Source organism: Pezoporus flaviventris, unplaced genomic scaffold (genome assembly GCF_033815535.1).
Source record: "Pezoporus flaviventris isolate CSIRO_AGI_PZ_B2104156 unplaced genomic scaffold, CSIRO_AGI_Pfla_v1 ptg000007l, whole genome shotgun sequence".
NCBI classification, from domain to species: Eukaryota; Metazoa; Chordata; class Aves; order Psittaciformes; family Psittacidae; genus Pezoporus; species Pezoporus flaviventris.
In genome coordinates, this window is record NW_026892555.1 from 91021222 (window position 1) to 91044437 (window position 23216).

The following is a 23216-nucleotide window of genomic DNA, read 5'->3' on the forward strand; positions in this document are numbered from 1 at the left end:
CTTCCCCATAGCAGTCATTACCCTTGGGTGAGTGTGCTTGGCTGGCTTTCGAGATCATAGGTTTCAGGCAGTAGGGCATTAGAAATTTTATAGGCTATTAAATATATTCTTGGAGCATTTGGCTGCACTAAACACAGCTTTTAATAGAGTTCAGATTTGAGATTTTTGGGACAGAGAGGGTTTGGACATAAACTTCGTTAATTTGGTTTTGAAAAGGGAAGTTCTTTCATGCTTTGAAGGAAAAAAAGACTATGCAGACAGAGCTGCAAGTCTCTTCCTTAAATCAGAGTTTTCTGCCTGAAATGGGAACAACTCAGCAGAACAGTTTAAGTAAACATGGCCATAGCTGCTTATCTGAGACACTGGCATCCTCTCTTCTGTGTTTTTTTTTTTTTTTTTGTGGTATCCTGGCATCACTTAGTCAGTGATGTGTTTGTTCTCACAGAACCTCCTTCACAGGCATATACTTTTACATCCAGTATTTGAGGCTTCATCTGAACGGCTCATTCCAGGAGCATAAGTTTTCTACACCTATGTAGATGAGATTTTTTAATTGCTGTTTGAAAGGTCTTTCCCCCTCCAGCCCCCAGTTTCTTTCTACCTCTGTCATGGCTTCTACATTTATTGTGGGTGAAAAAACAGGCAACTGTTCCTGAGTCATCTCAAGTTAGTGTTCAGCAGAGAACAGGATAAAATCTAGGCCAGAGATGGCAAGTGACTGGTGGTGTCCAATTGTAGTCTATGTGTGGAGTATGTGCATGTAGTATTAACACTTGGAGACTTGCTGAAAATCACGTATGTATGTGAGAGGGCAGGGAGTTAGGTACTGTGCTCTAAAGCTTGTGTGTGAGCATGGGATCATTTTCTTCTGCTAGGTAGAAAAAATGCACCATACTGTGAGAATGGCTTATTGATGCCTGACAGTGCAGCTTGGGTGGGTTTTGCCTGTGTGTGTTAAAATACTGTAGACTCACACTAGGTCTCTTATCCAGGGAGCACTGCCACATGTAGGTAACATTTGTGCACTCCAAGGTACTGAATTAAAACTTCATTACTCAAAATACTCTTGAGTATTTTGCTTTTGTGACCAGCTTCTAAAGGACCAATTTGTTTTAATTTGTACATAAACAACAAAAACATTTTAGTTACAGAATGTAGGATAGTAATTCGATAGGTCTAGTAAATAAAACACTCCTGTATTTGGTAGAGTAATTCTGCATATTCTGTAGCATATTCTTTAAAGTTATGGAAGAATAAGAAATGAGAAGTGAGAGAAGCTTTTTTTTTGACAAGAATTAATATGTATACATTTATGAGGCTCTAGTATTTGTTCTTCCTCTTTCTGACTATGTTATAAGGAATAAAATCGATTAATAAAAAAAAAAAGAGAGAAAAGGAATACTGTGCCCCTCTCTCTGCCAGTTCCATCACGCTTCAAGCAGCAATGCATCAGGACATGGGAAGTGATCTCAGCCTTACTTTTAGTTATATTTTTAAAAAAGGTGTGTCTTGGTGAAATGGTCTCCAAAATTATAAAGCTAGTACACATGCAGGTGTAAGTATCTTGCGCTGTTGATGCCAATCTAGTACATAAAGAGCTTCACAACTGTTTGGATTTACTCTTCTTTCATAATGGGCTGTAACTTGTTTACTAATGCTTGAAAGCATGTACGCATCAAATAAATCTCTGGTATTTGGGCCATAGTGTACCAGCATTAGGCAAAAGGAAGATTAGCCACACTCTATATTAAGCTATGATCCACTTTACTCTTGATTCCTAGCTATACTAAAACAATCAAACCATCAAAGAACAAAATTAGTGGAAGGATTCCTCAGACAATAGATTTATTTCCATGTTTATTTGCATTATTGTTAAGAAAAGGGCAATCAGAAGAGCAAATCTCTTTGGGGCTCAGGGCATTACGAATTAGTCATAAGATACGAAGTGAGCTTTTGGGTGTGGAAAACTAGCAACAGATGGAAATGCTAAATAGCTGCATCGTATGGTGTTGCTGCAACAGCTGAGAGACAGTACACATGCTTTGAGTGCTGGTGCTGTCCATAGATGGTCTTTAGCAAGCATTGGAACTAGATGATCTTAAGGTCCTTTCCAACCCTAACTGTTCTATGATTCTGTGATTCTATTGTATTGGCAAATCTGACACAGAATGAATTTGCCACAGTGACTCAAAAGACTTTCCTAACATGAAGCATCTTTATTGCATATCATTTTAGCTCTTTCCTGTTTTTACTCTGCTCTCTTTCAGTGAAAAGGTCAAGAAAAGCAGTAGCTCAGTGGCTGAATTTTTCAGAAGTGCTTTACAGTGGGGAAAGTGGGGAAACCTCTTAAAGTGGTGTCTTACTCAGTAAGTTAAGCCTTTTGTTCCTCAGTTAATTTATTTTCCCTATTTTTTGTTGATTATTATGTATCAGATTAATTACAGGGACTTTTAAGGTATCTCCAGGCAGGTACGGAACTCCATTTCAACTTTTCCTCTCCCCTAGAGTTAGCCTTTGCTGTATGAAACCTGTCAGCCCACCTTGCTAGACATGGTAATGTTGAGTCAACTCTGTAGTTCTGTAACGTGACTGCCCATCTGCAGTGAATGTGTTTGGTTGCTGTATTCTGGTTTGGAGGATTACAGTGTGCCTCTGACTTCTTCACTTTCTCTGCACATGTGTGTGCATGAACCTACACACTTGAATAACACTCTCCCTTTGCCATTGAACTCTGAAAGCCACCAGCTGCATTAGCTGAGATTTTCAAAGCTCAGAACATGAGCTTTGTAAGCAGTAAGCTAGGTATACTCGATACTGCTATCATGCTAAGGAATTAAAAAAGAGAGAACTCTATACTTTACAGTAAAAGACAGAAATGAAGGCATACAGGAAGATTTTCTTGATGAACCTACAGTTTCAGCTTGTGCTGGTGCCTTACTGTTGATTCAGATTGAATGTCAGGGCCTTAGGAAGTTAAGTGCTGAATATTCAAATGTAATTTGTAGCATTAAATGAGGACGGCTTATAAGTTTAACTAGCCTTAAGGGTGCTAAGTATTTCCAGCTGAGGCCAAAAAGACTTTCAGCTGGTCAGCAGTTCTTGTGATCGGGCCTGATCCTACTTACTGTACTTTTCTTGCACACCTGGTATTGCTGCATTTTTCACAGGTACGAATTTCTTTGCACACATCTTTTCATGCCTCATTTGCTAACTCTTCTGTTCTGCAGAATTGGCAGGATGACAGCAAGCAACTCCCTCATCCTTTTGTGTCAGGACTAATCCTCAGGGTTCTTTCTGATGTGTCTCCAGAAATACATATTCAGCTTAGGCTGAATGCTGATTTGATTTGTAGTATTAAAATGTGGACAGTGCAGATCACTTTCTGAATATTTTCTGTCTCTTGAAAAGAAACTGTTGTAGAGGTGTACATGAACAGTTCCAGAGTTTTAAGGTCTCTGTCACATAAAAAATGTTTTTTAAAATACGGCTCCACTTTAGCGCATGCCTAAGTACTTTGCTAAATCTCTACATTTGGCTTCATTTAGCATAGTTGGAGCTTTGCAAGTAACAGTTAGCTGACCAGTCATTTAACAAGTTGTGGTACTTTAGTGCTTACAATTTAGTTACTCTGCTTTAGTGTGATAGACAGATTTTTATTTTGATTTCAGATTATATAGCTTGTTTTTACTTCAGTCTTCTTTTACTCGAGGTATGATTTAATTGAAATTTAGTTGCAATGATTGATAGTTGCTTTATTTGATACCTGTTTGTAAGCATTAATTTGCTACTTTTTCAGCATACTGATATTTGTCAGAAAAGAATGATACTATTTCTTTTGTCAATGAAAATGAGGCTATAAATGACTGTAATTTGGGATATGTTTCTGGTATGAGCAAACAGTATTCCCTTGGTGAGTTTTATGCTATGGAAAACTGGGTTATTGTATTTTAGAAAAGACCTGTATTCCTCTAAAGAGGAGTGGCATTGTGCAATTCCTGGAAAATATAAGAAGAATCTAAATGTATGTGTATTTGTATTCAAAGTACGCCTCAGTATCTGCCATGTTGTTCCTCCTGGTTCATGCAAGGGACTGGAAATGGTTGGTTGCAGGTTCTGTTCCTGATTTTTGTTATTTTTATTTACCCCAGTTTCATAGGTCATGAGATGAATGATTGAACTCTCTGCACCTTAGTGCAGTCACTGGCCAGGTTCTTCTCAGAGCTACCCTGTGCCTGCCCCTGGTGCGGCTCTGTTAGGTCCTGAGCCGGTGATACCCGCAGGCACCAAAGATGAAAATAAGTTGCACAGATGTGCTACTTTGTATTTTACAAACAAGTACAAAAGGATTTACCAAAATTACAACTCGAGAGTAAGCTGTGGGAGGAGGGAGATACAATGTATTCTTTCCTGCTAAAATGACAGTGTTAACATTCTTGGCAGCATCACGGAGCTCCATGATAACTTCCGGTTTACAGTTGAAAAATGCACCAAATAGCATATACTGTTTAATTCTGGGTTGCATTACACAACAGAAATTGATTGCCTCAGTGAAGCACATCTGCGTTGCGAGAGTAAACCCTCCTGGGAAGCAAGCGCATCTTCCGCAGAAGTTGGAGTGAGGCATGGCCAGGGCATTGCTATTTTGGCAAGCAAAGGGAGCCAGTGTTGGAAAGCTGCCTCACCTTTCACTTTCCATGGAACTTACCCTTTCTCCCCATTTCAGACAACAGCCACTGCCACTTGCTTCTCCTGGTGCTGGTGGGGGCCTGGGGATGCTTTCTGTGGTTGATTAAAGCATGAATATGGGTTTTGAGAGCCATGAAGATGTCTTCGCTGTCTGTCTGGCTTGTTTGTGATCCCTGAGGAGGATAGGCTATTAAGGAGCAATAATGCAATTATTAAGTAAGGAATGCAATTCAAAAATCATCTGGAAGAACTAAGAAAATGTTTTGATTTTTATTTAAAAAACCCAACCAACCAAACCAAACCAAGCTAAATCCACACCTCTGCGGGAGTATCTTCTTTAACTCATAGGTTGGCAGTAGTTGATGACAGGTACAAAATTCCTGTCATTTTTATACTGTTTCATTTGGCTTCTTCCAAGCCTCTTGCTTGCTGGAAGCAAACTCGGGCTCCTGCTGTCTCAGTTCAGCTAAAGTTCTTCTGTCAGCCTAAAGCTTGGTTATTAACCCTCATATTCCTCTTTTCAGCATGCATTATTTTTTTATGGCAGTGTTGAGCAAAGACTCTCCAACAGCACCCGTGACAATGTAATTGGACCTCTCTAATAGAAATTACTCCCTCTTTAATAGGGGGCTGTGGATGCTTTCTTTGAAGCAGGCTGGGGGTCTGGTCAGCCAGTCTGAAATGTGGGTGCACAGAATTTCACCTGGCACTATAAGTAGTTATTCATGATTTGCTGTTAAACTGCAAGACTGGAGTGAGATTCCCCATGGGGCTGTCCTGGCTTTGGTAATACTCACTGTTTTCATTATTGAAATGACTGATGGAGCAGAGACAGCAGTTATTAAATTTACATAGGATAAGAAGCATGAAGGGGCTGCAGGCTCCTTGGAGAGTAGGCTTAAAGTTTAGACCTGCCCTGGCTAAGTGGAGGGGTAGTTTGGGTTAAAAAATACCAGGATACAAACTTAGAAGCAGCATACAGGGATAGTTGCATGGCATAGGATGGAGAATGGCTGACTCACTAGTGGTCCTACAGAAGATTTGTGAGCTGGAATTGGGATGTGCTGGAGGCAATTTGGCCTGGTTTAGTTGAATAGGGTGTTCAAAATCACAGCTGGTTCCCAGACCACCAGTGAAAACTAGCCTGCAGCATGTCCTGCTCTCCAGTCCCCTTGGGAGCTGGGCTGCCAGTGCTCTGCTGAGTGGGCAGCTCATCCTTCCCTTCTCTGCTTGCTTCCACTCCAACCCTGGAGATGGCAGCCCTGCAGCTCCATCATGAGCACCTGCAGGGAAGAGCCCCAGCTCCTCCAGGCCTCATCCATGTGTGCAGGACAGTGCATGTGAAGGGGATCATAGACCTGAGACTGTGGGTGTCGTACAGTTGTACAAGGAACAAGGTTTACCCATCCCTGCCCCTCAAAAAAGCACTGTTTTGGGTTGTGTAAAGAAAAGGTACAAAATAACCCATCCACTCCACTCAGTATTGGAAATGGCTCAACATCTAGTTCGGGGCACAACATAGTCAAGAGCCAGCTGGATGGCATCCAGGGAGAAGACAGTGAAAATGATCAAAGATTTGGAAAGCATGACCTGGGAAAGAACATGAAAGAAATGAGATTGTTTAGTCTACAGGCAAGAAGGCCAGTAACAGATGTGATAGAAGTTTTCAAGTATGTGGAAGGTTCCTACAGGGAGAAAGGGAATAAATTGTACTGCACAACTGCAGGGTTTAGGATGAGAAGAAATGCACTTAATTCGGAGGTGGCTAGGCTTAAGTAAACACTTAAGAAAACTTTCAAGTGATAAGGGTATTTTGATGCTGTAGTTATTTGTCTTTGGGAAAGCCATGGAAGCATCGTCACTGGAGGTTTTTATAAAACAGATGAACCTCCTCCAGGAATATTTTGGGCGCTGCTTCGGGGAAGGAGGTGGAACACATGCTTCTGAAGGTCATTTCCCAGGAAATAATGAAGATTATTACTTTTTGTAATCCTGTGGACTTGGGTAATCTCAAATAACCCAACAAATAACTCCAAAGATAGTGGCAGTTTGTTATTGCAGCATATCACTGGTAAATAGACAGCTGATTTATGCACAAAAGAGCGGTGACATCCTTCTGCTCTCTGTTTTTTGTTTTGTTTTGTTTTTTTTTTTAAAGAAACAATCTGAGTAAGCTAATTTTACTGGAACATTTCAAAAGGCTGTTCCTGTAAATATATTACTCTGTCCAGAAATAGAGGAAGTAATGTTGGTTGGCTGTGCTTATTGAAGTATTGTGCAAACACAATCAGTACTCGCTAATACATAGAGTGGCCGTAGTAAAGCCAGCAGTACTCCATGAGGCATAAGAGAACAAAAAAGTATATAACATTTTGAAACACAGCTTCCCCTGTTCCCCTTGCTGGGCAGGGCAGGGAAGATCAGGTCTGTGCTGCTACAGACTGTGGGAACAGCCTAGGTGGTAGTTTCTGCAGGACACATGTAGGAGACTTTCATGAGTTGGTAGGGCCAGGAAGTTTGGGTCTAGTGAGAGCAGCCAGGCTCCTTGTTTCCTAGTGCAGCTCTAGGCTTGAAAGCACTGAGCGGTGTTTTGTCACTGTCATCCTGGGACTAAGAGCACTGGCGGAGAATGGTGCAGAGTCACCATCTGCCCAGCACGGATCTAGCAAGGCTTATCGTAATCTTGGCAGGATCCACGCTAACTCCGAGCAGTCAGACATCACCACGTGTTCATGTCCCGGGCCATGCAGCGCTGTGCTTATGCCAAGAAACCTGCTGCTGAGCTAGTCCTCGTGCCTCTGCATCTGGAAGTATTGCCCTGAGCACTCAAGAGTTGCTGGCCGATACCTCTTTGCAAAAGCTTCCTTCTTCTAGTTTGCTGCTATGCAGGTCTGTGTCCTGATTGAGTGTGATAACAGAATGAGGGCATGTATTCACTTGTGCATATATGTGCATGTATTTTAGCCTGTTGCCTTTCTGAAATGTGAAACACTGGTGTGCATTTGTGCCTGTCCTTGTGTATCTGCCATGCGTCAGCAAACTAACATTCTTCTTCATGATCCTGAGTGTCCCATCTCATGAGAAATGAATCAGCACTGCTGCTTCTGTGGAGGGTTCTTCAGGAGGACTTAAATTGCTGCTTTCAATTGTGATTAAAATCAGCAAGCAGGAAAACCTCATTAAAATAAGGTTTCTTCTAAAATTTTGTTTTGCTTTTACTCTTTTTAGTTATGGTCCTTAAATAAGGGAATGATTACAGTACTGGAAACTATATATTTCTTTTAAACTTGGTCTGTTATATTTCTATAGATGTTCCACCAGCAATCTGGTGCAAGATAGATTTCTGTGGGCCTATAGTTGTTATATGTTTTCTTTTCACTATTTACTAGATTATATTTTTGCATGTGACTTTTATCAGGCTACATTCACATGAAAATAAATGTTCAGCAAAAATGCACAAAAAGAGATTTTGAAACATTTCTGTCACGTAACTAAATGCTTCCTTAAAATAGGAGCTGGGAAATGGGAGGGAAAAAAAGAAAAACCAAAACCAAAACAACCCCCCTTGTTTTGCATTAAAATTAAGCCATTTTAAAAAGGAACAGTTAATTGTAGCTATTAAGTCAATTTATTTTTTTTTGTCATGGTATCTTAGATAAGAGTTTTGCGGATCATAGATCCTGAACTCTTGCACATCACTTCTGTTAAGACATTATTTGAACTCCTGTTTTGTTACTTTTACAACTTTCAGTTCCTTTCTGATGTTTATAAGTGTTCAACTCAGACTGCTAAATGCACTGAAATGATGAAGTTACTGTATCTAGCCTTGCAGAAGAAACTGGTACTGCAAGCTTATCAGTCAGTCCTGGTCTAAGAAGTGTAGTCAGTAACTGCTGTTAGTTCCCAGGTTGTATTTGTCTTTGAGACTTCAGCAGCAAACATGTCCTGCTCTGAATATGACTTAAAAAAACAACCTGACTTCAAATGGTTTTGATGGATTCAGTATTTAAATGTAATATGGATCATCACAACTTAGTTTAAAGTATGTCTTAATTTACACACGAGAGAGGTCACTTATATATTAGTCGGTATGTGGGAGGTGGTGACCTCACTCCACTGTGCCCAGAGGGAGAGAAGAGGGTTGCATAGCAGACTGGGGAGAGGAACAGGGCTTGAGGCTTTGCCATTGTGTTCCTAGTCACGTTCTTGGATCTTGCTAAAGTGGCTCTGTCTTTCAAATTCATCCAGTTGTAAATGAGGAGGTGAGACTGAGCACTGTTCAGAGATTTTAGGAATGCAGTTAGTAATTTTATTTTCTGCTGTGCTACATAATCTCTCTGAGGAAAAGGCAGCAATAGCTGTTGGTCCCATGGGGGCAGCAAGCTCAAGGCACATATGGATCAAGTGCGATAACACTGATCACTTGGGGAGTCTTGTGCTTTTCTTCTCAGGGAGCATTGCAAACAGGAGCTGGAAGTAAAGCTACGAGACAAACAAATTTTCTGTACCTAGTGCATATTATGAAGGCCAGTTCTTGGAAACTGGGAATAAAATCAAAGATGTGGTGCTGAGATAAATCTTGAGAGATGGGCACAGGCAAAGGATTAGGTGATTCCCCCACTTTCATCTCTCTTAGCTATGACTTCTTTTGCTGTGCACACTTGCCGTCATTGTCTCTGGTCAGAGTTTACACAGGAAGAAGTTACTGCTCCTAGCACCTACTGTGCTGGTTAACACTTAACCAATGTGAGCTCTACACTCTATTGCTTACACCTTTACTTTCTGCTCTCCTAGCTTGACATCCATCCTTGGCCACCTTTGATGCAGGATGTCGCCCTTGCCTAGCTGTGTCTTACAGCTTGGGTTAGATGGATGCGTGCATCTGATGGCTTCTTCAGAAAGCAGATGTGCAGAAGTGTGTATATTGCCAGAGGGCTGTGGCCAAGAGATGTAGAGACCTTTTTGCAGAACTATCAGTGATGGTTTGTCACCATTTAGCAGCCTCTGTGGTGAGGGCCCAAGAGCCCTGTGATGGGAGTTATGTTGGTGCAGCACGTTTCCGTGCTGAGGACAAAGGAGTCCTCACTGAGTGTGCGTCTGAGTTCTGATCACAATTTGTCGCTAATTGGGTTAGTCGACACTTTGTGTCTATGTGCAAATTGTGCAGTGCATTTCAGTGATCAGTTGCAGAATGTATGGAAGCACTGGCATCGTGAGCTCAAAGAAAATCAAAGAGCCCATGGTGTGTGAAAATCAGCATTAAAATGGGTATAACGGTGTTTCTGCGTGGCCAGACCCTTGAAGGGGAAATAGAAGCAGATTAGACTCTGAAAAAAAAAAAAAGGTTGTGCATCCACTTCCATGAATCCTGTGCATTTTAAACTTTTTGTTTGTTTGTTTTTTAAACAGATTGCCAGTGGAAGCTGTAATCAGGAGTATGCTTGTTTATAGAGCTACAAGAGGGAGGTCAGCACAGTGATTTGTGGTTGCAGCCTGATTCACCACTGCTGCAGCCAGCGGATGGTGGGCAGGGTTGGGTGGATTTCAGGAGTACCAGAGGCACTAACTGCAGGCAGTTAAGAGGGACCTTCTGCAAACAAGTAAAGAGAGGAGTTCCTCTGCAGGCAGGCCAGAAAATGGAAGTAGCAGCTAGCAAAACCTCTAGACAAGATTAAAACTGACAGGAAATGAAAAGTTAACTTCACTGTTTCTGTTACAGGCTGACCGCCCTCCCCCTTTACTAATGCTTACAATGTCTGTAGGAGAGCAGTTCCTCTACCTACTTCTTGGAAGGCACATGCTTGGGTTAGAAAAGTCCTTGACCAAAGTGCAGAGCAAAGCTCTGCTGTCAGTGAGCCTGCATGAGCCTTGGCTCTCAGTCCAGCTTTATTTCAGACACACAGTTACTGTCATTATCTCCATAAAGCTGCATTTGAAAGCAAGGACCTGTGTAAAGAAGGAGAGTATGGCTCTTTCCTCTCTCTCTCTCGTGCCTGTTGATCTGTTACAACAGATCTGCTGCTGTGCAGAGTGTGTTAGGCTCAGCAACTGCTCTTCCTCGGCATACCTGCCAACTTTTGAAATCTATAAATAAAGATGTCTGGAGCAGGGGGAATAGACACACCTTCTAACTCCATTGAAATACTTGGACACAACATGCTTATTTTGGCAGGACAGACTGGGATAAGTGAAATATATATATATATTTTGCTAGAATATAGGGACTGTCTCTCCCAAATAAAACAGCTGGCATGTATATGTGGCTAAAGCAGATTTGCTCTAGATTTATGCTTGTCATGCTATGAGCTGCACTAAAAGAAAACGAAACAAGTCATTTTTCATCCCCCTCAAATGTAGACCTTTGCCAAAGTTTGTTTCTTAGAAATTGGATGAACCTGATGAAGCAGGATCTTGTGTCTAAAAATAGAGCATTTTACTTATACCCTCTCAGGCAGAGTATAATTTTACCTCAACCAAGAAATGAGATGAAAGGTGATTTGAGCTTTGCCTTACATCTTTGTCCTCTTTGAGCTTGTGACAGAGAGCCCTCGTCTTTCTTGTTCAGGTTCAAAAGTGCAGTGAGTAGGGTTCCTGACAGTGAAGAACCACCATTGCAGGTCATTTTATGTGGTCAGAGCAGCAGCTGCTTTTCACAGGTAATGTGGCCTTGTGTAGGATTGTATGGTTTGTGCTATCCAGGAACGTAATGCTTGGTCTCTTGAGGCTAAATGTTCTGCTTTCATAGCAAAATGGGGTTTGGAATCCTCAATTAAAAGATGGAGCTTTAAACTGGTGTTTTGCAAAGCCACCTGAGCTGCAGGTATGCTGGAGTATAGCTCCACAAATAGCCCTAGCTGCTCTTTCGGCTTCTAGAGATGCTTATGAGCTGTGTGGCTGCGGCTGCCTCCTGGCTCCGTGAGGCAGAAAGAGGCTGGACAGGGGTGGGGGCTGCAGTGCTGCAGCCTCCTGCCCTTGGCACCCATCAGGAAGGCAGAGTCTGACTAGCAGGAGCAGAAAAGCTGGCTGTCGGCCCAGTTGAATGCCATGATCCCAGTGACAGCTTCCTTCCCCCTTCTCTTCCTCCCCACCCCGCTGACTGAGCGGTTCCGAGGGTGGTGTCCCAGAGCACTCGTCAGGGTGTGTGTGTATGGTGGTGGGGTTGCTGTTGCTTTGCTTTTTGGTGTTTTTTATCATGTGGGTCTGTCAGCACCTGTTTGCCTGCTGCTTTTCTGACTGTGCGCAGTGTTCTTTGATTCACGGTATTGCAAGCTTATGAGCCAGCACGAGCTTGGCATGACCACTTCATTAGAGCAAAGGACGCCTGTGTCCTGTAGGGTCGTTTTAGTAAAAACATGTCGCATCTGCTGCTTCTTATCACTCTTTTTATCTGTGCTGCTGACTCATGCAGTGTGGTGTGCTCAGCTCTCCAGTGCACTCACATCACACTTTGAGTTACCTTTACTATGACTCACGCTTGTTTTTTCACTTGGCAGGTGTCAAGCCAAAAACAACCCAGTCTTGTCCCTCTCTCATGTGTTCTGTCCTAGCTGACCCTTTACCTCCGCGTCTTGTCTTCCTGTCATAATCTTGTCCTTCTCCTTCCAACCCTAATGATTCTGTGATTCCACAAGTAAACCATCTGTAACTAAGTTTTAGGCTGTGTAATTGAATCCTTACGGCATCTCTGCACCTGAGGCTATAGAGATTGCCAGGCTTGCCCTAAAACACATTACTTGTTTCTTCTGTTAAAAATAAAATAAAATTTGTTAATGTTTTGGTATGAGATTTTGCACTGGGACATGTGCATCTTTCATATGTAGATATGTAGTGTATGCACACAGATCCAAAGCCTCTTCAAATTTGCCTGCATATTGGGCTAATGAGACCACAACTTCAGACAGCTTGTGCTGAGGATTTCCTTTCTTGTTCTTGGCCTGTAATTCCCGAATCAGCTCCTAGACCAAGGTGTGCATCCTCTGTGCCAGTTGGTAACACGCTAGACCAAGCTTGAAATCCCCACTTGAAGTGCTAGTTTGTTGTTTCCAGGTTGAAGAGGAGGACTGGTATTTCCTTGCTTCAGGTGAAGGGAATTTCCCCAGTGATCTTTTTGTGGACAGATTTGTGTCCCTTTAGCCCTTTTCAGCACTGAGATCCATAAATCCTTTTTCAAAGGTACGTGCTTCACTGATGTCAGATGATTGGCAAAGATTGCTGTAGAGTTAAACTGATGCTGAGTTCTTTATCTTACTGTCCTGAGCCCTTGGCCACATCAAACTTCTACTAAAACTGGCGGTCTGGTTAAAATTTGTTTGCCTTGAATAAACCTTGTAGAATTGGGCTTGTATACTGTTGTTGTGGTAACTACTTTGATATCATAGAATGTAGCCTAGAAATGAGGGACAGAAATTCTAAGAAAAAGTTTTAAAACAGGAAGGTGGGATAATGCCAGATTTTTTCATTTAAGAAAGAAAAGTTTTCGTCATACTCTTCTTGCAAAACATGTTTAGATTGCTGTGTCAATTTTCTTTTTTAGGAGCAAAATTATGCTTTTTTTCATTGGGGCACACAAATGATGGGAACACACAACTGTCTCTTTAGACATGTGTAGAAAACACTTTTCAGTGCTAAATGTGTAACTCTTTTTTTTTTTTTAGACCAAGCTGCTTAAAATTTTTCCAAAGGTTAAGTGCATGATAGATTTATCTGCGCCGTTGAAGTAGCACCACTTGATCAAGCAGACTCTCCAGTTCTCTCTCAGCTCTCTGAGATGGAGAAAAGTCTTTTCTCTGCCTGTTCTGCAGTTGGCTGGAGACTTGGTAGCTCCTTGCCATGGAAGGCACCAGGCCACGTTCAAGCATTCCCTTGTGGTGTGTGTGCCTTGGATAGATCGGGCCTGTCACTCTAGCAGCTTGACCTGAAAATATCAGAGGGGCACGTGGCTAAGTGCAGAAGCTTCATACTTCCAAGCTTGTGGGACTGGGTAGCCATTGGCTTTGGTCTCTGGGCAGGTATGTTATGTCCTCTCCCATTCCCATCTCACCTTCCTGTTTCCCTGGAAAACTTCATGGTGCTGTGAATTTGCTGTTGCTGGGTGTCCTTGGCATTGTGCTGCCAAGCTTTATTAGTCCCTGGTGTAAATAAATGGGGCTGATCGTGATCATAAGCAAAATATTACATTGTTTCTGAGAAGCATCTTGTTTTCTTGTAAGCCTAAACTAATACACTCCATAACTCCAATCCACAAATATATGGCCCTCCTGCCCAACGCATGGCATTTGAATAGGAAGTAGGGGTTGCTTGTTCAAGTCTTTGACTTGAGCCTTTGTGAGAACATGCCCATGGATGATACATATGAATGGTGCTGTCCCTGACTTGCTGTACATGGCACTGAGGTATGTCATGGGCACGCAGTGTGGTGCAAAGGATATCAGTGCTTATTGATGGAGGTCTGTGTACCACACAGTCACATGCCATGGCTGCATCCTTGGAAGATGGTGGCCTGTGGAGACTTCTCTGTTTTCGGGTTTCACTCGGGACGTGAGGGAGGAAGTGTGGGTGTGCAGGCAGCTGGTGCCATTCCCTCCTGCCGTTCACTGCAGAGGCTCTCGCCTTGGCAAGAGCAAGGTAATGCACCTCCTGCCTCGGGACACTGGGCGAGATCGGCACAGGCTTAGGTTTACTCCGCGGTTCGTTTTACCCATATGCAAAATAGGCGTGTAATGATACCTGCCTTTGTTGTGGAATTGAGGCTTAATTAATTAATTAATTGATGTTCACTAAATGCCTGAGATCCAAGAATCACTGTGTATGCCCCAGAGCAGCAGGAACCCTTTGAGGTTGGAGAACCAGCTCTCCTTGCTTGATGAAGTTTCCCAAAAGGAGAGGCTCCAGCCCCTTCAGCCCCAGCTCCTCTCCCTTTTTTTTTTTTTGGATGGAGCAGTGCCATGCTGCACATTAATTGTATGGCTTGCTCCCTCTGACTTCTGCCTTGCTAAATAAATAAATAAGTAAACTGATGTACTTAATGCAGTCAGCACGTAGGGCACTTGCCAAAGAATTTCACTAAGCAGCAGAGCTAGGTTGCCAAATGTCATGTCTTTTATATAAAGCATTCTTCAGGAAGCAAAGTTGCACGGGGGGGGGGGGGGGGGGGGGAATAAAGGGAAAAAATGTTACAAAACCTCTCACAGCAGTAAGAAACATTTTCTTCCCCCATAGGAAGAATGTCTGGGCCCATGGCATGGTGGGATCAAGGGAGTCTATTTTTATTTCATCTTAAAGGCCCCTCTCTTATTTCTTTCCTGCACTCCCCCTCCCAAAGAGGAACATTCTACTGTGCTGGCTTGGAGAACTCGGTTTAGATTAGCGTTCAAAAGCAGGGCTGTGGGATGGTCATCTTATATGTGAAAATATTTGCCAGTCGATTTTGGGTGGAGAGAAAGCTGTTTAAACAGCGTTGATGCCAGAATGTTTGTTAGTTTGATATGATTAATGATTGAGGAAAGCCAATGGAGATTTGTTAATTTTACTTTTTTCTTTTTGTGGGTAGCGTGGGTGTGGCAACAAAACTTTTGCATTGGAAAATAAGACCGTATGCTGTAAATGCATGTGAATGTGGGTTTGTTGGGAGCTTCTATGTACAGTTTATATGTTTAGGTATGTCCACATTTAGGTGTGCACTGTGTCACCTCTGTGAGTCTGAGCCGCAGTGGTTCAACCCCGGCTCTCCTCTGACAGGTGGAGTTTGCTGTGGGATCTGCTGTCTTCAGAGAGGCTGGGTATAAAACCATGCTTGAACTGCATCCCACAACGTGCTGCGGGCTTGCAGGAGCTGAAGCAGAGGTGCCCTGGGGTGGGCCTGCCCCTGCTGTGTTTCCCCAGGGCCAAATGATGCTGGAGGCCGCATGGGTGCCAGTGGGTGGCAGGCTGGAGCGGGCATTTGGCGGTCAGCATGGTAGCCCATGGGCTGCAGGCTAGGCATGGGTGTCCTGCGTGGCTGGGCTGAGCATCGAGCAGGGTTTTACTTGATTTCAGGGCCCTGCAGGGGTACTCAACAGCATCTGGCTGCTGCTGCTGAGATCCCCCAGCTGCTTTTTGGTAAAGCTGTGGGAGGATGAGTTTTGGAAATCACTCTTGTGTAGACTCATAGCATTGCTTCTGTTTATCCATGTACTCCCAGTTCCTATCTCGGGGCGGTTCTTGCAGTTCCAGAGGCCAGAATTTTTTCCTCTAAATTAAAGCTTTGTTTTGGCAGCATGTTGTCTGTAAGTGTCTGTGCTCCCTACGGTGCTCTCAGCGCTGTGCACTAACCAGTTGACTTTTTAAGCCTGGTGTGGGCTTGCAGTGCAAACCGATTCATTAAATTGGTATCAATAACAGAGAATTGGAGCTATAGTGAAGTTTACAAAACAGCATTCAAATAGTTTTTCAGGACCTTACCCCTCTATAATGTTTTAGCTCACGAGAGTACTTAATCTAATAGTATAAGATGATATCATTTAGGCAGTAGTGCAGCCTCGCAACTCGGTCCTCCCATGCTATAGCTGTAACTTGACTGAATACAAATTTAAATTATATATAGTACCATTTCTATCTGTATCCGTCACAATTAGTTTGAACTTCCATCAGGGTTACTACATGGCACCGCAGAATAATTAACACAGTATGCATTAACAGTATGTTCATTTGTCCTATATTTTGTCAGAAGCAAATCAGCATCAGTAGTTGGATGGGAAGCAAGAGCTTCTGCGTTTGGATTCTTAATGCCTGTATTGCAACTCATTAACCATAAGTCTTTTTAAGTTAGTAGAATTAATAATTTAAAAATGTTATGAAAAAGGACTTTCCTCCTTCAACTTCCTTTTTCCAGGGGGGAAAATAGAATTCTGTGGTGAAGAACCCACATCACTTGGTATAGTGTTGGTGGGGAAGTCCTCGCCACACAGTTTGTTGTGACAAGTGCTGGCATTTCTTCCAAGTTGTGGTGTGTCAGGCATAGGGACTCATTAATCATACTTTTTCCTCCTTCTTGTAATTACACAGTCCTGCTCCTCTCTTTGGGTTACGCACTGAAATTTTCACTGCTGCTGCTGGTGTGAGTCCTCACCCACATGTCTTGTGTTGTGTGCTGAGCTAATGAGCAAGGAAGGAAAACCAATTAACAGGCTAGTGCTCAGACTTCAGTGTACATGATATCTTTAAATTTAGAGTGCAAGTGTTCTAATGTAATTCCTGGATCAGAGGAAAGAGTTCTGAACATTGATTTCTAGTATGTGTTTTCTATGACTAGTGCAATGAGATTGTGAATCAATCTGGTGTGTAGTATATAAGCATCATTTTAGATTAATTTCTGAATTAATAAGTCACATAATCTTTGGAATATATACAAGTGAAAATGATATTTGCACAAAGAAAGAGAACATTACAGCGTGGTAGGTAACCCTTCCATTTATATGTAAGTACAGATGGTGTGGTGATGAGCATGAGAAGAGTCTGCATTGGTCAGTCAGAGTTACGCTAACCTAAGTTTGTGCTCTCTCCCTCTCACATTCGCTTTTCCTTACTTCTTGAGTTTTTTCCTTCTTTCTTTTTCACTAGAGATTTATTTCTCTTCTCAGCATTTTGTTTACACTGTCAATATAGCAGTGTTTGTTCAGCTCAGACTAGGAGAGGTATTCGATTTTGCAGCTGACATTTATTTACAGGGTCACCTTTTAGTCTCTGTTAGACTGCCATTCCTTATGAACAGTGTTTCATGAGCAGTGTAACCTACTAACTAATAGAGCCTATAGAAAACCATCTCTTTCTCTGAGTCCCGAGTAAAAGCAGTTGGAGGCATACTTTGGGCATTATGTTACTACTTTTCCTGGAGCTTACATCAGTATTTGAGATATAACAAGCCTCTGAGATCACATCTGATTGGAGGTTTTCTAGTAAGGTACTACTGTTACTGAAGTGTGTAGCTTTAGCTTGTGTGGATGATTTTGAATGGATGACTTTGAGCAGCCTGATATAGTGTTAGGTATTGCTGCGCATGGCAATGGAGGGTTTGGAATAGATAATCTTTAAACGTTCCTTCCAACCCAAACCATTCTGTGATTTTGTGGATCTCTAAGTTCTTACTGCTTTTTTTTCCCCACAGTGCAAGGGCTACATATTTTCAGCAGTTACTCCTTTACTACTAGGAGCAGAGGGTACTGTCTCTGAATATTTTGACACTCATTGCTTTAGTTCTTGAGTCATGACTTATGTAAGTCTCTTGAGTAGGTTTCAAGTTGCTATTTAGAGGTGATACCATGGAGGCATGGAGCTTTAGGCATTGATTGTCTTGCTTTCTTTGTCCTTGTCTCGTGATTTTTGATACCTTTTTTGTTTGTATGGATAGTCATGAAAGGTGAAAGGGGAGAAAATGGGTTCTTGGAAAACAGGTGTCCTTAAATGCAGATGTAGAGACATAAATGATTATATTCAGATTTTAACTCTTACTAGTTACTAGAGTGATTAAAAGAGAATGGAAGAATCACTATGTATCTCCAGGTGAGTGGCCCCTTGAATACAAGGCCATTACTGTTAAAATGCTTGAATATGAATGTAGGAAATGTAAGTCAAGGTGTTCAGGTTTGAACACCTTATGTTACATTATAAAAAGGGGAAGTGGAAAGTGGGGAGGTAAGGAATAAATAATATGGTGGCTTGTGGGGAAGCATCAGATACTCAAAACCAGGTACTCGAGGCTTAAACATTTTCAGCTTTTAAAAATACCAACTTCCTGCACCACTTTGTTTGACTTTTCCCCATAATTTTCAGGCTGCCCTTTCCTTGCTCTTTTTTACAGCTCTGTAAGCTAGAATGTAAAGGGGGAGAGCAAGAGAGAGTGAGCATGACTTTAGAATTTCACATTATCAGAAAACGTGGGGAGAGGTAAGTTTGTGAATAATATTGTGTGAAAAAGGTCAGAACTTTAGCCACTTCAGGCCACAGCTGATCCTGTAAAGTTTCATGCCTTGTTTGTGTAAGGTGGTCAGAAAGTTATTTTCTTCTTGTGTCTGAAATAAAACTGGTTCCAGGCCTACTTGAAATCTTGAGGGATTTGCTAAGACCAGGGTGAATATAGCAGTTAAGTCTAGATAGATAATTGTTTTGGCTCCCTGTCGTCATACTTAAAAACTTTTTTCCATTAGAATTCTTGTTTTTAGACTTGTAAAATTTCTTTAGAGCCTTAATAAAATTTTTTGAAGTTATCTGCAGGGAAAATACTAGGATGATGTTCTTCATGAAATCTTTTTAGATCATTTACAGTGTGTAAACCACATATTTATTCATCAGAAGGACTAAACAATTGTTATGATGAATGTTTTGCTTTGTTCAGTAGCTTTCTTTCCAAATGGGAATGCAGATTTGTGACTTTCTCCTGATACTTTATGGTTGTCATGGTGCACCTGTAGGGTACTTGTTTGACTTGCGAATAAAATACTGTGTATGGTTGTAGGAGGAGTTACAGTCAGCATTTTAAGGACTCTGTAATGTACAAACCTGATTTTTAGCATGTAATTTCTTTCTGTTTACTATGATGGAGGCATTGCTCTGTGATACTAGAACAACTTTCAGGGTTTTGATAGTAGTAGTGCTCGTTACTTGCTTTGCTACAAATCTGCTGAGTGGGCTTTTCAGGGATGAGATTCACTGCTTAGTTTAGCAAGTTCTGCAAACAGTATCTGACTTAATAGTTTTGCTTTCTGCTTGTAATTACACATCACTTCTTTTTGGTAATGCCTTCAGAACTTGTCAGTTCATTATCAACTCTCAGAGCATCATCTTAGGAATAACGTGTATCCTGACTGGTCGTAACGAGGCTGAAATTCCATCTTGGGTTTCTGGTGTCATCACAGGATCAGGATGGAATTACAGCTTTAATTTATGTACTATGGGGGATACATTATTTATTACGGTGCATTAGAAAATGATTAATCTCTGCTTGTGTTGCAAGGCTATCCTACTGCTCTGAGTCCCCAGGAAGTGCTGAGACATTGTAGAACTTCTTGTGCAGATTACAGCTGCCAGAAAGCCCACTGCATTATTCAGAAACTGCTAGAGGTGATGAAAATTTACGAGGCCACTATGGAGTTTTTCCTAACTAGTAAAACTCCTTCCTACAAGGCTCGAGTTTGCTAAACCTGAGCATTTCCTTACCTGTAGTCCTTTTCAGAGGACTAAAGCCATGATCAGATAAATGGATTGAGGAGCACTGTATTTTGAGGACCCTCATTCAGCAAAACAATTCAACTGTAGTCAAGCTCCACTGAAGATAACGGAAATTAATCATGTGGTTAATTGGTTTGCTGAATCAGTTCTTCAATTTCTACTTCGTTGGTTGTTCATAAAACTTATTTCTTTCTTTTGTCCTCAACTTCTCAAAATTGTGTGTATGTATCTGTGCGTGCATACACATACATGCAAACCATGAGTACAGCAGAGACGCAGTGGAGCTATACAAGCTGATGGAGAACTCCTATAAAATTAATTAGTTTTCATTCCAGTGACTTCTTCTTTTTATTTCTTTCTCTTGCATGTTTTGGTCTGATAACAGTCCATTTTTTATGAGCTTTTTCAATACTAGGAAAGTCAGTAATCAAGTTACGGTACACAGTTACTGGTACTGTGTAACTCTTTGTAATGTCCACAACTATGGCTGTGGTGAATTTGAGTCACAGCATTCTTTCACAGGCACTTTTCAGTGGGGTTTAGCCTTTCTGCAGGAACTGAAAATTTGTTTTACAGCCTGTGGACATGTGTTTATACAGATACCTCATACCAGCCACTACAGCAGGCAGCTGTTAACCAAATAACATAACTAATCCATGCCTCTTCATAAAAAGAATTAGGTATTCGGTGGGTGGGGGTTGCAATTTTGCATTTGCAACACTGTGCTCTGGTTTGGAAAAATAGAGGAAAAAAAACCAAAAAACAAAGCAAAACAAAGCAACCAAACCCTAAAGAGCTCAGCACTATTAGATCTGAAAAAAAACCAACTAGATTACTTGTAGAAGATCAAACAGCTGCAAATACCTTAAGAAGTCACTGATGTAAATTAAGTGAATGCTTTATACTAGTACAAAAGTAATATAGAAAATTAAATACTCCCACTTTCTAAGGTGGCATTTTTTTCTCAGGCTCTGATGACATGTATAAACCACTCAAGTTTCAGCCTTGTGGGTTATATTGGCACCAGAAGCTCTGACTAATAATACAGTAAAGTCTTACAAATGACAGTTGGATATAGTATGACTTTAAATTACTTTGTTTTTGGTTGTTGTTTCATTATTATCATATATTTAAGGAAAAAAAAAGAAAAAGAGAAAAAGTCATAGTGCCTACTGGCTAACTTGACCTAGTGGAGAAGTTTTATTCTGGATTTTATTTGGGTGGCCATATTAGAAATGACAGATGTGGAATCTAAAACTCAGTGACAAAGTGATAATCCTTAAGGTGTAAGAGTCCTGAAGGTGTTATAGAGAAAGACATACAAAACACACCAGCAGCTGTCTCCCCCCCAAAATTAAAATGATTGTCATTTTTGCAGGGAACACCATGGGAATCAGAATTAAAGACATCCACCCCTCTTCGGTTTGAGAGCTGAAAAGATGGCTGCAGTTTCTATGCAGTTTCAGCCTGCTAGAGCTGTATAAATAGATCACTGCACCATGCAGATCTGTGTGGGACCAATTGCCGTTCCCCTCTACATCATGAGGAGATGCAGAAGAGCAGTCCTCTGCAGCTACCTGTCTCATGCCACTCATACTGGTTAGGCTGGGACTTCTGAACGCAGAGAGGCTTGCTCACACAATGGTCTCTGCCCTGAATGAGTCAGGCATGAGGCTTATGCAGATTTAGGCTAATGTTTTAAAGCCTCATTTGGATCTGAAATGGGACATAGCATTTGTGCTAGCTTTCTGAATGAGTTGCAGCCTTGGGTGAATCCAGTATCATGTGAATCAAGATAGCGTATCACATCAACAGAAAGGAAACCAGCTGTTTAGCATTGGGGGAATAGTTTAATTGTGTTACGATAGATACATGAGACTGGAAATAAATGCCAAGCAGCGTGAATTTCATGCATACACTGTAATTTCTTACTTTTCTGCTTACTAGTTTGCTGCAGATATTATTGCCGGTTTTGTGTAGGGAGGGGCTTTAAGTGTGATAGAGATAGAATTGAGGATGAGTGTAAAAGCTTAAGGGTAGATTTCTCAAGGTCCGTTAAGTTGCCTGTCAATCTCAGTGGTTACAGGGCGAATTATGTTGAGCTGTCACAGTCCAGAAGAATTGGATCCCCCTCCTCCCAGCGAAGGGTGACACCCTGGGTGTATATTTCTACACACACACAAAGGACCAAATCTTCAGTGCTGCTCTGTATAAGGAGCAAAAGCTCAAAATCAAACTGTAGGAGAGGGAAGATAAAGAAAGACGGTAGGTTTTATTTAACATAGGACTGAGGTCCAGTAATTTCTCGTCATAGATGCACAACTCTGAGAAATCAGTCTTAAGGTAGCATTGTTATACACTTGGGAAAGTGTGCCAGTCACTTTTTCCTCTGCAAGCACTTCCTGCTCACCTTGCCTGCAGAGATAAACCAGAGACATAGCTCAGCTCCCTCTGGCACAGGGTTAGAGCCAGTCCAAGCTTTGCTCTTCGGAGCATGACGTGAGCTGTTCTATCTCCTGAGTTTTCTTTAAGTTCAGTAAAGACTGGGTAGTCTCATGCTGTGCTGTCACTTGGGGCTGGGTTGTTCCTACCTTGGTGCACTGTGCAAGCCTGCGGGGTAGCGTAATTGCAAGTTTACTGTCATACAATGAATGACTGATGACATAATTTGTATTTTCAAAATACATAAGCAGCTCAACCTAATCAGGTGGTGTGGTAAATATTTTCAGGAGATAAAAACAAACTATTAGGGCAGGGAATGAAGTTATAAACTTCCTTTAATGTGCTGCATATTGTTTGATTATGTTTTCTCATATACATGAGCTTCTGCATGCCAGATTCTAGTAATAACTGGCATCTAATTCATAGTCCTGGAGAAATAATTCTATAAATACTGGAAACAGTAAAAATAAGTGGATGTGTCAGTTTGCCTTTCAGACTACTGTGACTAACAGGTGATTAGTACTAATGTAGAAGGCCTATTTATCCTCCTTCTTGCTTCTGGAAATACAAAGAGAGGGAGAGCTGGGAGGAGAGGAGACATGTTTGACTCCACCAGACAGTTAACAGCAGTACTGCTGACTGGCTTGGATTACAGTTCTGGCTGTGCGGGTGTTTAACTTGCAAATCTGAGCTTCTGCTCACTTCCTGAAGCCCCTGAAGTTAAGAACATGAATAGTTTGGCGCCTGAGCAAGCCCCACTGGCTTATTCAGATAGAGAGATTTTGCAGCAAAACCTTATGATGCAGAAACCCTACAAGTTACAGGTCTTTTCCTGCTTCCAGTGGGTTGCTCATGATGTTGAAGGGATCTGAAGTGGAGGGGATCCA

General features: G+C 41.7%; 1 protein-coding gene across 11 annotated transcripts in view; it reads left to right on the top strand.

Moving 5' to 3' along the window:
* Nucleotides 1–23216, top strand: part of ATXN1 (ataxin 1) — a 226535-nt gene that overhangs the window by 28433 nt on the left and 174886 nt on the right. For 9 of the 11 annotated variants that reach the window (XR_009742712.1, XR_009742713.1, XR_009742714.1 and 6 more), the window contains exon 3: nucleotides 2268–2366. The exons of the other annotated variants lie outside the window; for them this stretch is intronic. The gene's annotated coding sequence lies outside the window, so the exon portion shown is untranslated. The remainder of the gene's footprint in view (nucleotides 1–2267; nucleotides 2367–23216) is intronic. 11 annotated transcript variants of the gene reach the window in all.